We start from the raw sequence: 14409 nt of genomic DNA, 5'->3' as shown, positions 1-14409 counted from the left end.
GTTCAATTCCCAGCAACGACATGGTGGCTCACAACCACCTACAATTCAATCTGGTGCCCTCTTCTGACAGAACACTGTATATGTAATAAATAAATCTTTAAAAAAAAACTTTCCCAATAAATCTCTTAACCCAAGAAGATACTCCAGCTCAGAAGTCTGAGACCTCTCTGTCACTATCTTGAAAGTCTTAAGGATGCTGTTAGTTCTGAGGCCCTACATGGTGGCTGGTCTTGATTGTCAACTTAACACTTCTCAGTTGAGGAATTGCCTCTATCACACTGGCCTTTGGGCGTGTCTGTAGAGGACTTTCTTATTGCCCATTGATGGAGGAGGAGGGCCCAGCCTACTGTGGTACCACCCACCGGCAAGTGGGCCTGGGCTGCCTAAGAAAGGTGGCCAAACCCGCTAGAAGAAGCAGTCCAGCACCAGAGCTCCTTTGCGGTTCTGCATCCGCTTGCGCCCTGCCTTCACGTAGCGATGGACGGTGTTGTGGCGGCGTGAGCCAAATAAACCCTTTTCTCCTCCAGGTTGCTTCGTCATGGTGTTCGTCACTGCAACAGACACCACGCCAGGACACCTAGATTTTTATTTTATACTGGGCCCGGAAGATTCTGTAGTTTATTTATGTGGCTCCTGGACTCTGGGGTGGGAGGCAGCTGCTCCGGACCTGGAATTTGTCAGAGGTTTGTCAATTCTGTGATCCCATCATTTAGGCTAATGGTTGAGTCACCAACAGACAGGAAGGAAGCTAGCCGCAGCCCCATCAAGCAGGTCTGGCTGTTTCTGCAAATCTCTTCGAGACTGTACAGAAGGGAGGGAGGAATCTGGTTAGAGAAATTCTGGGGATCAAACTGGAAACCACAGAGGACAGGCAGATTTGAGGGCACTTAAACTCGGTGTCAGCAGGATTTCCTGATAGCTAAAATGTAATCATCATATGCAAAATACAGTCCAATAAAGCCATGGTATGGGCAGCTGGTGAGACAGTGTTTCTTGTGTGTAAATAACTGTATTTCTTGGAAACACAGACAATAGCAGACTGGTGAAGAATCGTCTCCACAAGACATTCAATCCTATCTCCATTCATTATTGACTGTGTGACTTGAGGCAAGTTACTTGGCCTCTCTGAGCTTCCATTTTATCACCTTGAAAGTGAAGATAAAAATGTCTCCTCCTGAGGAGCAATAATATGAACAAAGGAGTCAAGACCATGATGGTGAAACCCCCAGAATCAGTTGACCCAAGCTAGTGACAGATCACTGACTCTGGTCTGAAAAAGGGGGAACCTGCATAAGACCAAACTAGACTCCCTTAACATAGGTGACAATAGTGTGACTGGAACAATATATGAGGCCATTGGCAGTGGGTCCAAGATCTAAGTCTAATGCACAAACTGACTTAGTGGAGCCCATTCTGTATGGAGAGATACCTTGCCCAGCCTAGACACTGGTGTGGGGGTGGAGAGGTTCCTTCCTTGGTCCTGCCTCAATGAGATGATGGGACAGACTTAGTAGACTTCCTATGGGAGGTCTTACCCTCTCTGAGGAGCAGATGGGAGATGAGGGAGGATGTGGGGGGAGCAGGAGGAGGGAGGAAAGGGGAACTGGGATTGGAATATAAACAATAAATTAATAATAATAAAAAGAAAAAATATCCCCTCCCCTGGGTTAAAATTGTTTACATACATAAAACTTGCTGAGTAGAACCTGACATAAATGAAGTACCATGTTGTAGAGGTATTAGTCATTATCTAATCATTATTTAGTCATTTTACCTAATCCTCAAAACAATTCTACAGTGTAGGCATGTTGCAGCATTCCCATTTAACAGACAAGTAAACTAAGTCTTGTTGATTGCAACACTGTTACGTGGTGGAACAGAAGGGTGTGTCCCTAAAAGTTAGGTCAGACTCTATGGCCATTATCCCTATAATTTCAACCGAAGTCGATGCCTAACCATTGTTTTCTAAGTTCCTGGGGGATAAGTATCAGGTATATTCCACTCTGAGCCTTCTGAATGGATCCCATTTGCTCCCCCCTCCCCTCCCCTGCAGGCTAGGTCCAAGCTCTGTCTCTGAACTCACCTCTGTTATGCTAATCCCAGCCCTCACATCTGCAGAGCATTCCAGTGTCTTGTTTTCACTTTCAGTGGTTCATTGCTTTGTGGCCGACTTTCTGGCACACAGCCCAGAGTACCAGTCCTCCAGACAGATCCCAACCAGTCAAGGCTGCCTGCCCCCAGGGACCATCGGATAACATGGCAGGGGGCTGTGCAGTCTAAACACCGGGAACCTGGGGTTGTTGCTGCCTGAGTGTGTTTGGAGTCAATCACCAGGCCACACAGCCCCACTCCTACTCAACACACCCCAGCAAGTGATCACTCAGGCACAGCCACAGCTCACAATATTGATTCTTTTTAGTTCTTGTAACAATTTTGTGAGATAGGCACAGCTTTTGTTTAGCTTATAGAAATTCAATTATAGTTGCTCTCAAAGGACTAGAGCTGGGCAGTGGTGGCATATGCCTTTAATCCCAGCACACCTGCAGAGGCAGGTGGATCTCTGCGAGTTCAAGGCTAGGCTGGTGTATAGAACGAGTTCCAGGACAGAGAAACCCTGTCTCAAAAAACAAGCAAGCAAACAAAAGACTAGAGAGAGACAGACATAGAAAAATAGATTTTACACTACACGTATGCTGTTTAGTGCGCCAAAGGAGAGGTAAGCAGACTGCGCACTGTCCCAGTGGCTAGGAACCTCAGAAGGTGCTTCACGTGTGTGCGTCCTGCACGCTGTGCATGACTCTGTGGTGCTTCATCAGTTCTCACTCCAATGGAATTTAGTCCACAAAAGAAAGAAAGAAACGTTGGCCAGTGTGTGTGTGTGTGTGTGTGTGTGTGTGTGTGTGTGTGTGTGTGTGCCGGAGAGATGACTCATCAGTTAAGTGCACTGGTCCCTCTTCCAGAGGACCTGGGATCAATTCCCCACACTTACATTGCAGCTCACAACTGTAACTCCAATTCCAGGGCATTTGAAGCCCGCTTCTGGCCCCCTCCATGGGCATCAGATGTGCAAGCCATGCACAGAGACATATATGCAGGCAAAAATGCCTGTATACATAAAAATAAAAATATTTAAAAAAAACACATTTCATGCTACAACATGCTTGTGGAGATCCAAGGAGGACAACTTATGGGGTTCAGTGTTCTCCTCCACCATGTGCATGGATGCAAGAGATGAAGCTCAGAGGACCAGGCTTGGCAGCAAGCACCTTTACCTGATAAGCCATCTCATCCGCCCATCCACAAGCTCTAACTCAATTGTAACTCAAAAATGAGACCAGCCCTCTCAGCGTGCACTAAAACCAAGAGAGTTCGGGGCAAAAGAGGAGACATGGGTCACCCTGCCACAGAGGGAAGGCATCTGAGTCTATGGGAGAGCTCGGCTGAGACCTGTCTTTTGTTATCCCTTATGAGGCTTTCGGAAGGGACTCTTACCCATCTGCCGTACAGAGACTGACTGTTGACTGTACATCTTCTGAGGAATACGTCCTTTGTTTTTATCCCACGAACACCATGGCCTGTGTAAGTGATGTTTCCCTTTTTCTCTTGCTGCTAGAGTCTTCAGAGCTAAATACATGACACAGACTTAGCTGTGTAGGTCGCAATGATCTGTGCTGGTGTCACTCCACGCTCCACTTTGTTCCTGCCTTGTTTTGATCCAGTCTTTTCTTGACCTGTCTTACACCCGATGATGTTGATTTATTTTAAATATCCTCTAGATCAAGGCAGGGTAAAATTAAATAGCTCTTAACTTAGAGGCTGTGGACTCTGCCAAGAATCATTGAATATATGGAGTGATATATAAAATTTACATGCATTATTTCCCCAGGGAGAGGGGACCATACATTTTATCAGTTTGAACATTTTTTCAAGGAGGTTTACATTCCCCAAACTATTAAAGTTATTGATATAAGGATGAAGAGAAGAATAAATGCTCGTAGTGACGATGTAGTTGGGGTGCTGGCTGATGGTGTGGGGTGTGGGCAGGGCAGAAGATCCCCTGAAGTGGAGAGACAAAGTGAGAACTTGCGGGAACATTAGTGTGTCAGAACGTGAGCATGTTCTGGGATTTAACTAAGTCCCAAAATCCTTCTTCCAGATGTCATGGCACCCTCCTTAGTGACATCTCAAGGATTCAGAGTGAGTCTCCAACATGTCCTAGCTCAGTGCCCTGTAAGGGCTCCTTAAAGGACAAACGTGCAACCGAGGCTCTTGCTTAGTAGGTAGAGTGCTTGTCTAGCATGCATAGAGCTCTGGGTTGCATCCCCAGAGCCCCATAAAGCTGGTGTGTTCACATGACAGTGTGCCCAGCACTTGGGAGATGGAGGCAGGAAGACCACAAGGCCTGTCTACATAGTGAATTTAAGACTGGCCTGGGACATATGTGACTCAAAAGAGGAAGAGGAGGAGGAAGGGATGGAGACAGCACATTTACTGCTGGAACCATTCGCTGATGGCACCTGCCTGGTTACCTCTCTCTTTCTGACTCTTCCTCTCTCCTTGGAAATGTTTCAGGTGCCAATTCAGGGTTTGTCTTCGTTGTGGGCTTTGACTACTTCTGTAACTTCAGTACCTCCACAGAGTTCATGCTAAACCTGTGACAGCTCTTGGGGTTATCTCATTAAATGCTGGCAGGGGCACACGGAACACTCAGGATTAGGGACAGCTTCTATGCAACTCAGGACCCTTGAGTTTGATAAGAAGCAGGGCAGTTAACCACAATTATTTTGGGATGATGAGTGATTCATGACCAGAGAAATCTGGTCTGAAGCCAAACCCTGGGGCTGGTAGGATGGAGCCTGAGGTCTCTCAGCCTGGATCTCAGGGGCAGCAGAGCGAGGAGGAGCTGAGATAAGGGCTCTTCCTGGGTACTTCTCCTTTCCTCTCTCTTTTTTAGGCAGGCAATGTCCATGCCCAGGAGTTAACATATTGGAATGGAGAAAACAGACACACAGGTCCTAATAGCCAGTGTGGCCAGAGTCACGACACAGAAACTGTGAGGCTTCTGGGAGACCAAAGGAGGATCCCACCCAGTGTGAGAATCACCAACATTTTGGAGGGGCAGTGTCTGAGCTGACTCTGGACAGCACAAAAGTACATGGAAATTTCCAGGTGCGGAGGTGTGGGCCTCAGGTCAAGGTGCTAACTGTCATGGACTGTCTAATTCTTGGGATGTGCATTTTTGGTCTACTCGAGTGTAATTACCTTCAGGCTTCTTTCCCCAGCGATTCCAATAACCCCGCAGGTTTAAGTCTGTGGCAATCAATTCCAACCAGGGGAGGGTAATTGACTCTTAATGTGTGCAGACATCACCTGATTAGGAGAGAACAGAGTTTTCCCGAGGTGCAAGCCTGTTCACTCCCAGCCATTCTGCTGCCCTGTCCTCTCCTGTGAACTCACACCTCAGACAGCTCCTGTACCAACATCTAGGTGATTTACTCCCCATTGTCCATCTTAGTCACTTGACTTTAAAAGGAACCTGATGATGGTGAGGTGAACACTTCTAAACTGAGAGGCGAGAGAATTTCATTTAAACCTGTAGTGTGTGGACTTCATCAGTGGTGTTGTGTAATGAAGGATCCTTCTCACCTTCCTCAGCTTTCCTGACAATGACGAGGACGCCCAGGCCTCTTCCTGCCTTGATGCTCTGTGTCCATGTGGACTTCTGCATGTACCATTTCCAGCCTTCAGGGTGCTTGAGGCTAAACACTAGAATGGACTCTGGAAACACGAACTCTGGGTACTCTGACACACCCCATGAACTCACCACAGCCACCAAAACTCTCTGAGCCCTGCACTGAAATCCTGTGAGGCTCCAATGAGCTAAAAGCAACATGGTGGTGACTGTGGTTCTCTGCACAGGAATCTCCTTGAATCAAACACACCTGTGATTGTGACCCAGGAGCGACGCCGTTTCCAGAGTCCCAGGAAGTCTTTGAAAACCTCCTCCAAGCAAATACTCCTAGCAAGAGCTAATACTAAGGGGGGGGGGGGATCCTCTTATCCATTTCATAGCTCACGGGGTGGGGTGGGGCGTCTTCTAAAATCATTGACTGCTAAGGTAGACAGATGGCTTTGGGCCATCCTACATCCAAATTCTTTTCCTGTTTGGAGGAATCAGTGATCCTGTCCTCTGACCCAGTGTGGGCCCGGATTTGGCCAAGTTCATGCCCTGTCTGGATTTGGAATCTGGTGGGAATTAGGCAGAAGGGTGAGGACAGTCAGAGAGGTTACTTCAGGAGGCTTCAGTGGCCAAGAGCCCAACAAAGCAGTGGTGACCAGCTGCGGCACAGACATGGCCTGAGGATAGAAATCTTTGTGGTACGCTGTGTCTAGACATCTTCCTTCTTTCAATCCTTCCTTTTCGTCTTCTGTTTTTCAGATAAATTCTATGTAGCCCAGGCTGGCCTCACACTCCATGAGTAGCCAAAGATGACCTTGAACTCCTGATCCTCCTGCCTCCACCTCTCAAGTGCTGGATGACTTAGACATCACTTTCTACCACAATACATTATTCTTTGACACTGTATAGTTGAGCTGTTTGTTCATAACTTTCAAAACAACCTTGAGTCTAGGGGGCAGGAATGTCCCCTATATTAGTCAGGGTTTTCTAAGGGAACAGAACTGATGGGATGGATATGAATATCTATAAATAGAAATTTAACAGTTGTCTCATATCTGAGAGGTTGGTTGTTGCTCAATCCAGGAGGCTGGGTTCCTCTGCAGCCTTGAACTGTCTCTGAAAGCCTGGTAGATTCCTGGAGAGCCTCTGGTCCCTAGTCCATGAAGTAAACCTGGAAATACTGGTTCTAACATCAGCAAATGAATCAGCAGCAGCCTCAACAGGGTAAGCAAACCCGAGACAAAAGGGAAGGCCAATTAATAATGTTCCCTTTGCCACACCCTTTTTATCCAAGATGCCACATTTGGGGTGGGTCTTCCCGTGGCAATTAAGGCAACCAGATGAGGCCCCCCTACTCAAGTGATTCTAATGTGTGGCAAGATGACATTAGAACCAAGCATTGCACTTTTACACCTAGATGAGGCGCTGGCTCAGCGAAACTCAGTAAACAATGTGGACTAGGACCCGTGTATCTGAGTAGCTCCTGGCTGGTACTTGGGTGGTGTCAACACATGTGTGAACTCACAGTAACGTGTCCTGCTGTGTTTCATTTTGTGCAGTGGTCCTGTCAGAACACATGGATACCTGTTGTGGAACACAGTCCTCCAAGCATCATGGGAAGCCATTTCCAACATAGTGTAAGGAGGAGGTGGGGAGGGTCGTTAGACCCACTCCTGAGGTTCTGGCGGCTTCCTCCTACACGCACTCAACTCCAACTGTTTGTGATTCTGCTCTAGCCGCAGGTGCTCTCCCAGGGTGCAGTAATACAGAAGATTAACTGGAGGAGGGGATGGCCGGTGGGGTGAGACATTTAGGTGATGCGATTGTGTCGGGGTCTCCCAGGCCTCCTGAAGTAAGCCCCATAAAGTCGTTAGTTCACTAAGCTGGGCCATTCCTTCAGCTGCCTGTCTGAGGTGAGTCAACTTTGTTTACATCTCCCCAGGAGGTGTTCATACAACACACGTTTAGTCAAAGCCTGGGGTGAGTCAGCTGCTTTTGCCTATGGGGCTATCAGGAAGAGAACACCATGTACCAGACAGAACCTGCAGAGACAGGAATGCCTGCAGCCACCAACCTTGCCTGGAGTGTGGCTTATAGGAAAAGGTGCTGGGGACATGTGTGACATGTAGGGGTTAGGAGGGGACAGGTCGGTTCCTGGCTCACACCCTAAGGGAGGGAATTGTATTTCCTGAAGCCTTGACAAAGTGGTTTAATTGGAATTAATGGAAGAAAAATATGCCATGAATATGGATAGTGTAGAAAAATGAGGCCCCGAAGGAGTCTGGCTGGGAGAAGGGGACAAGGTAGGGACAGGGATTGAGCTGTAGCTCCATGGGTGGCCCAGGTGGTGGATAGCAGAGACACCTGCTTGTCCTCAGTGGCCTAGGACTGTCCTTCTGGCCCTAGTCCCCACCCTGCACTTGGCCCAGATGGATAGAGTAAGAAAGTTAGAGCCATGGGGTTCTGAGAGGAGAAGCAGTTCAGGAGGCCAGCCAGATTCGTGGGCTTTTCTTATTACCTGTGTTAGCAATAGACAATTTCTGAGTCAACCTGATGGGGGAGGGAGGGGCCAAGGAAGAAAATCTAGGACACCTTTGTCTGATGCTTATTTTCATTTTATGTGTATGTATGTGTACCGTGTGTATGCAGATGCCCAAAGAGGCCAGAGGTGCCTTCAGGTCCTTTAGCACTGGGGTTACAGGTGTTTGCCAGCCACCATGTGGGTGCTAGAGACTGAGTCCAGGTGATCTGCATGGACTGTAAGCACTCAACATCTGAGCTCTCTCCCCAGTCCCTGATATTCATTTAATAGCAATAAATGACATATGACAAGCACATCAAAATCTCTATAGTCTTGCCTGCCAGGTGGTGGTGGTGCACGCCTTTCATGCCAGCACTCAGGAGGCAGAGGCAGGTGGATCTCTGTGAGATCCAGGCCAGCCTGGTCTACAGAGCGAGTACTGGGACAGGCTCCAAGGCTACACAGAGAAACCCTGTCTCAAAAAACAAAACAAAACAAACAAATCAACAAAACCCCCAACATTTCTGTAGTCCTTTCACATCTGTATAGTTATCATATAAGAATACTTTCAAATTAACCTGTGGAAGACAAAGAATGGGCTGATGGGATTGGTAAACAGCCTTGTAGGACAGCCTGTTTTCTGTATGTCAAGGTTTTGATGCTCTTGTCTTCTGGAGTTATAGTTTGTACTTGGTACCTTGTGTCTAAATTCTGTGTGTTGTGTAAATTTGGTCATACATGGTTTTTCTGAATGCACTCTGGAATACTGTGGGGTTCAAAAATATGATTATCATTGTTGCCGGAGCATAATTGGGGCTGGTACATTTTGAGATGGCTTTTTGGCAGGTCTTTAATCATCCCGCACTATTTTCAGTTCACAAAGGACTTGAAACAGGAATCCAAGAATAGATCTAAAGTCACTAATGTAAGGATTGAACTTCATTTGTCTTTTTACTCAGAACATGTTGTGATTTTTCTTATAAGACAAAAATTGAACTGAGAGAGAGAGAGAGAGAGAGAGAGAGAGAGAGAGAGAGAGAGAGAGGCCTAGTGAGCTGTACACAGAGTGTGCATGGCGGAGGGCATCTGAGCTTGAGACTGGCGGCAGGCGGAGCCAGGAGCAAATCACTTTATGTCTGGGTCTCAGCTTTCACTGATACTGAATGTGGATAATAATTCCTGCCTGGCGAAAGTTCTGGATATTATCAACCCTATAGGGAATCTGCAGCCAAGAGAGATGGCGTGGGGGGAGGGGCGCGGAAACGCAGGAAGCTGCGAGGGGCTTGTGGTCTCCATGGAAACGCACCGGGAGAGAGGTGGGGTGAAGGAACCCGGAGTGAGGCCGGGAAGATGGTTTCACAAAGGGAGCTCCGCGGTGAAGAGAAAGGCACTTGGAGATTTGCTGCACCACCATGCGGTGATCTTGCCCTAAACTTGAGAAGGATGAAATCCTATCGCTCTTCGTACTCTAATGTCACCGGCTATTTAATTTACCAGTCCGTCTCAATAGGCTGAGAGGTGTCTGGAGGACAGGAATTAAAATTTTATTTATTTATTTGTTCCCACACTGAGGGCAAAGGTTAGCATGTGTGTTGGTTGTTGTGGTAAAGGGTGGGGCTAGGAATGGTCCCATCTTTGCTTTTAGTCTCAAAAAAATTAGTTTTATGTGTATAAGTGCCTACATGTATGCACCCCTCATGTGTGTCTGATTCCCCTGGATCTGTCATTACAGACGGTTGTGAGCCACCATGTTGGTGCTGGCAGCTGAACCCGAGTCCTCTGGAAGAGTAGCTCTTAACCACTGAGCCATCTAGCTGCAACCTCCATCCTGGATGGCCCCATCTCTAAAATTTGAAGTCAAAGCCAGATGTGCTGGTTCACACCTGAAATCCTAACACTTGGTATGCACAAACAGGAGGGTGTTCATTCTGAGGCAAGCCTGGGTTACTCAAAAAGACCTTGTCTCACAAACAAAGAAACAAAGACACTTTGCTCTATCTGAGTCCTTCAAATATTGTCATGTTCTACCAAGGCCAAAGTCAACAAGGCTTCCTTCACAAAGGATTCCAGAATATTTCTTATCTATGGTGTTAGCATCTACACTCTAAAGGCCCTAACCCTACACACTCCATTTACCTGACAACTCTGACTTCTTTTAGGGGTTTCACTGGTCAAACTTATTCTACATCCTAGTGAGTCCCTATAGGGTCAGGCTCCATTTCAAGTAGGCCCACAGCATGAGCTCAGTCAACACCCCAAGGGGACCATCCCCTGGGGTGGTCTGCGAGGTGTGGCAAGGTATGCTATGAGCCGCAGACTGCCAGCGCTCCATAGGAGCTGTGGCTTTCCTGGACACTTGCCTACCGCTTGGTTCCAGTTCCCCCTGAGCACATAGCAGACAGTGTAGTGGCCTCCTCCAAGATGAGGAGCTATCCGGGCCTGAGTCATTTCTGTGTGCACGTAAGCCACCTCTGTCCTACTGACTTCTGAGCTATCCTGACTCCCCCAGGGCAGGAATTCAATAGTGCTCCTCCCCCTACACACACAGTAGAGGTCCTTGCACGGTGCACATTTAGTGTCACAGAAATCAGGAGACCAAGCTCTTCCATAAACTTCTGTTCTACACTCCCCACTGCTGTCAAGTTAAAGGCCCAACCTCTAGCTAGGGCAGAGGCTTCAAGACAAGACCTGCTTCCAAGCACAGCTTCATCTCTTGCCATCGCCCAGAGAGAACCAGCCGTCACCAGTCCCCTGTCCTCTTCTTGTGCGGTGTCCCGTGCACCCCCCCACGCTTGTCTTGTACACTGTTCAGCTATCACCGCAAAACTCCTGTTGTGCATCAGTAATCTTAGGACTTGATTCAGACACTATTTTCTTCCTGACGTCCCTGGCCGGGTTAGCCACCTCCTGCAGACACCTATGGCAGGCCTATAGGCAGGAGCTACTACTGCTTCTTTTAACAAACAAAATGGCAGAGGCAGATGGATCTCTGTGAGTTCGAGGTCAGCCGGGTCTACCGAGTGAGTTCCAGGACAGCCTCCAAAGCCACAGAGAAACCCTGTCTCGAAAAACCAAAAAAGAAAAAAAATATTTTATGTGTGTGGTCGTTTTACCTGCATGTGTGTATCTGTGTACCAAATGTGTTAGTGTGATGCTGGAAGAGGGCATAGGACCCGCTGGGACTGGGGTTATAGACGGTTGTGAGCCATCCTGTGGGTGCTGGGAATCTGAGTCTTCTTAAAGAACAGCCAGTGTTCTTAATGGCTTAGCCAGCTCTCCAGCCTTGCTACCAGTTTCTTCTTTTGTTTTTCGAGATTGGGTTTCTCTGTGCATTTCTCTGTGTAGCCCTGGCTGTCCTGGAACTCGATCTGTAGACCAGCCTGGCCTCAAACTCAGAGATTTGCCTGCCTCTGCCTCTCAAATGCCTGGAATGAAGGCGAGATTCACCACGGCAAGACGCTACCAACTCCTTGAAGATAAGACTAGACCTAGTCCAATCTGGCAAAGAATCGTTGTGGATCAGTGTTGAGTGGAGAGAAGTGTTTGAACAGATGTTAGACCACCACCTAGCAGGGTACTATAAAGGGAAGTGGAAGGCTCTAGTATTTCTAAATTCCAATATTCAACATTCTCTAAATTTGGGCTGAAGATTAAGACTAAGGCTCCCCTTCACAGACAGCCCACTCCCCAGCTAGCCACTCCCGCCCAGTGTTCTCTGAGTGTTTGTTCTCAGGGAGCCACACGTACATGTTCTGAACATAACCCGGAAAGCAATTTACAAGAAATAATTGCTGGTCGATGTGAGCCTGGCAGCCCCAGTGAGCTCAGAGTGTTTGTGTCAGCTCACAGGGCTTTCGCCCCCGCTCTGCGTCCTGGGGGCGGGGGTGGGGGGACCCTGTCGCACACGGTGGGTTGTTAGTTTCTAAAGCTGGACTTTGACCAGCCAACCCCAGTGAAAACCTGCTCAGAGTGAGCAAATTCAAACCAGAAAAGCTGAACTTGGGGGGTGGGGTGGGGGGGTGGGATCATTATGTAGCCTGTGATATATAGGCGGCACCACATATACACGGGGTCCTGGGGAGCTGATCATATCAGGTTCCTGAGCTCTGCTCTGTGTGGGGTCTCTGACCTCTGTGACCAGAGCCCACAAAGCTTGTCTTTGTTCTTCAGGGCCACTTGTGCTGTGAGAGAGGTCCCAGGGTAGCAGCAGCAGCAGCTGGAACTTGTTAAAAATGCAAATCTAGAGGACTCACTTCAGCCCTGCAGACTTAGGTTGGGGTGAGGCGTGAGGACCAGCAAACTGCTCTTTGTTTATACACTCTCGCGCCCGCCGGCTCCGGGTACAGGCCTGTAATTCTAGCTACTCAGGAAGTCGAGGCAGGAGGGTCACAAATTCCAGGCTTGCCTGGAAAATGGAGAGAGTCCCTGTCTCAAAACAGACTACAAAAAAGTTGGAGTTGTAGTGCGTGTGAGCCCTGGGTTCCCTCTCAGCACCAAAGCCAGAGCCGACTCTGATGCAACCAGAAACTGAGAACTGTTGCCTCAGACTGATGAGGAGACCCCCCCTTGCATTCTTAGGATTCGCAACTGTCTCTCCCTCTCAGTAAACAGTCAGATAGGCGTTAGCAGATTGTTCCACTGTAGAAAATATCCAGAGAAAAAAAGAGATTATCAGGACAGAAAATCTGTTCTGTAAATAATGTCATAACCCAGTGTCAGGGTCTAAACTGCAACTGTCACCCACCCTCCACATCTACATACACACACACATACACACACACACACACACACACACACACACACACACACACACACACACACACACAGTTCCTAGGCCGCGCTGGGTTTTCTCACTGCTTTTGAACAGACTGTTCTCTGTCCACATCGGCTTCTGATTCTGTCTGACCTGGAGCTGACTCATCAAAGACGTCAGTTTAGACATTTCTGCTCCCTCCCACAGCTTGGGGACCACCAGAAGGCTTATGGCCTTTTTAGGGGGGGTTGTCTACCTCAGATGCCATGTGAGCCCCTAAACAGCAGAACTGCCCTTTGTTTCCAGCAACTGCACAGGCCCTGGTTTGGAACGGACATCACAGAGTAATGTTCAGGGAAAAGGGCGCTGTATTCCCTGTGCTGAAAACACTGCACTCCCCGAGGGAGGGGCAAACCCAGTCTTGAGTTCTTCCCACTTCATCATGTGTGCTTTGTGGACTGGCTACGGACCTGTGCACAGATGTCTAAGAACGACCATCTCGGTGTTGCCAAACCCAGCACCAGGTCACGCCATGGTGAAATGTCAAGAGGAGCTTCAGTGGCTGCAGGGTCTCTCTGATCTGCCTTGACCTCCTAAACAAAGCAAAAGCCCCTGCCAAGGCAGCAGAGCAGTCAGGAGAGGGGTGGGGTGAGATTCTGCTTGCTCGTTCTTCTGTTATCTAGCTAGTAACAAAAGCAAAATGTTAGAGTAATAATAGTGGCTAATGTAAACTTTCACCTTTTCCAACACTTAGTATTTCTTGGAGTAAATATCTCCCCCTATGCCTGAGGAACTAGCTGTCACCTTTCTGAGGCACAGGTTACCCAGCAAGTGGCAGTCAGGATTGTAACCAGATATTTGACTCCATCATCATGGTTTTTGTTGTTGTTTTGTTTGTTTGTTTTTGAGAGACAGGTTTTCTCTGTAGCATGAATTCTCTTTGGTCTTAATAATAAAAACCCGGAGTCAGCTATCAGGGGGTGAAAATTAAAGGATCAGTCTTGTGTGGCCTTGAACTCACGGAGATCCACCTGCCTCTGGCTCCTGAGAGCTGGGATTAAAGGTGTGTGCACCATGGCCTGCTGTCTATGGCTAACTAGTGGCTACATCCCCACTCTGACCCTCAGGTAAGCTTTATTTGTTAGATCACAAACAAAATATCACCACGTTTCTCTGTGTAACAGCCCTGACTATCCTGGAACTCACTCTGTAGACCAGGGTGACCTCAACTCTCAAGAGATCCACCTTCTTCTGCCTCCCAAAATCTGGGATTAAAGGTGTGCACAACCACTACCCAGCCAGCCCATTCTCACTGAAGCATATTCATTTGGAATTTATTCATTTTATACATATATATATATGTACATATGTATTTATATTTAAGGGTTTATTTGTGTTTATGTGAATGTATGTAAGGAGCCGGAGGAGGCCAAAAGAGGGTGTCAGATCCTCTGG

This window comes from Mesocricetus auratus, unplaced genomic scaffold (genome assembly GCF_017639785.1).
Source record: "Mesocricetus auratus isolate SY011 unplaced genomic scaffold, BCM_Maur_2.0 Super-Scaffold_100014, whole genome shotgun sequence".
NCBI lineage: Eukaryota > Metazoa > Chordata > Mammalia > Rodentia > Cricetidae > Mesocricetus > Mesocricetus auratus.
This window is presented reverse-complemented; position numbering follows the sequence as displayed.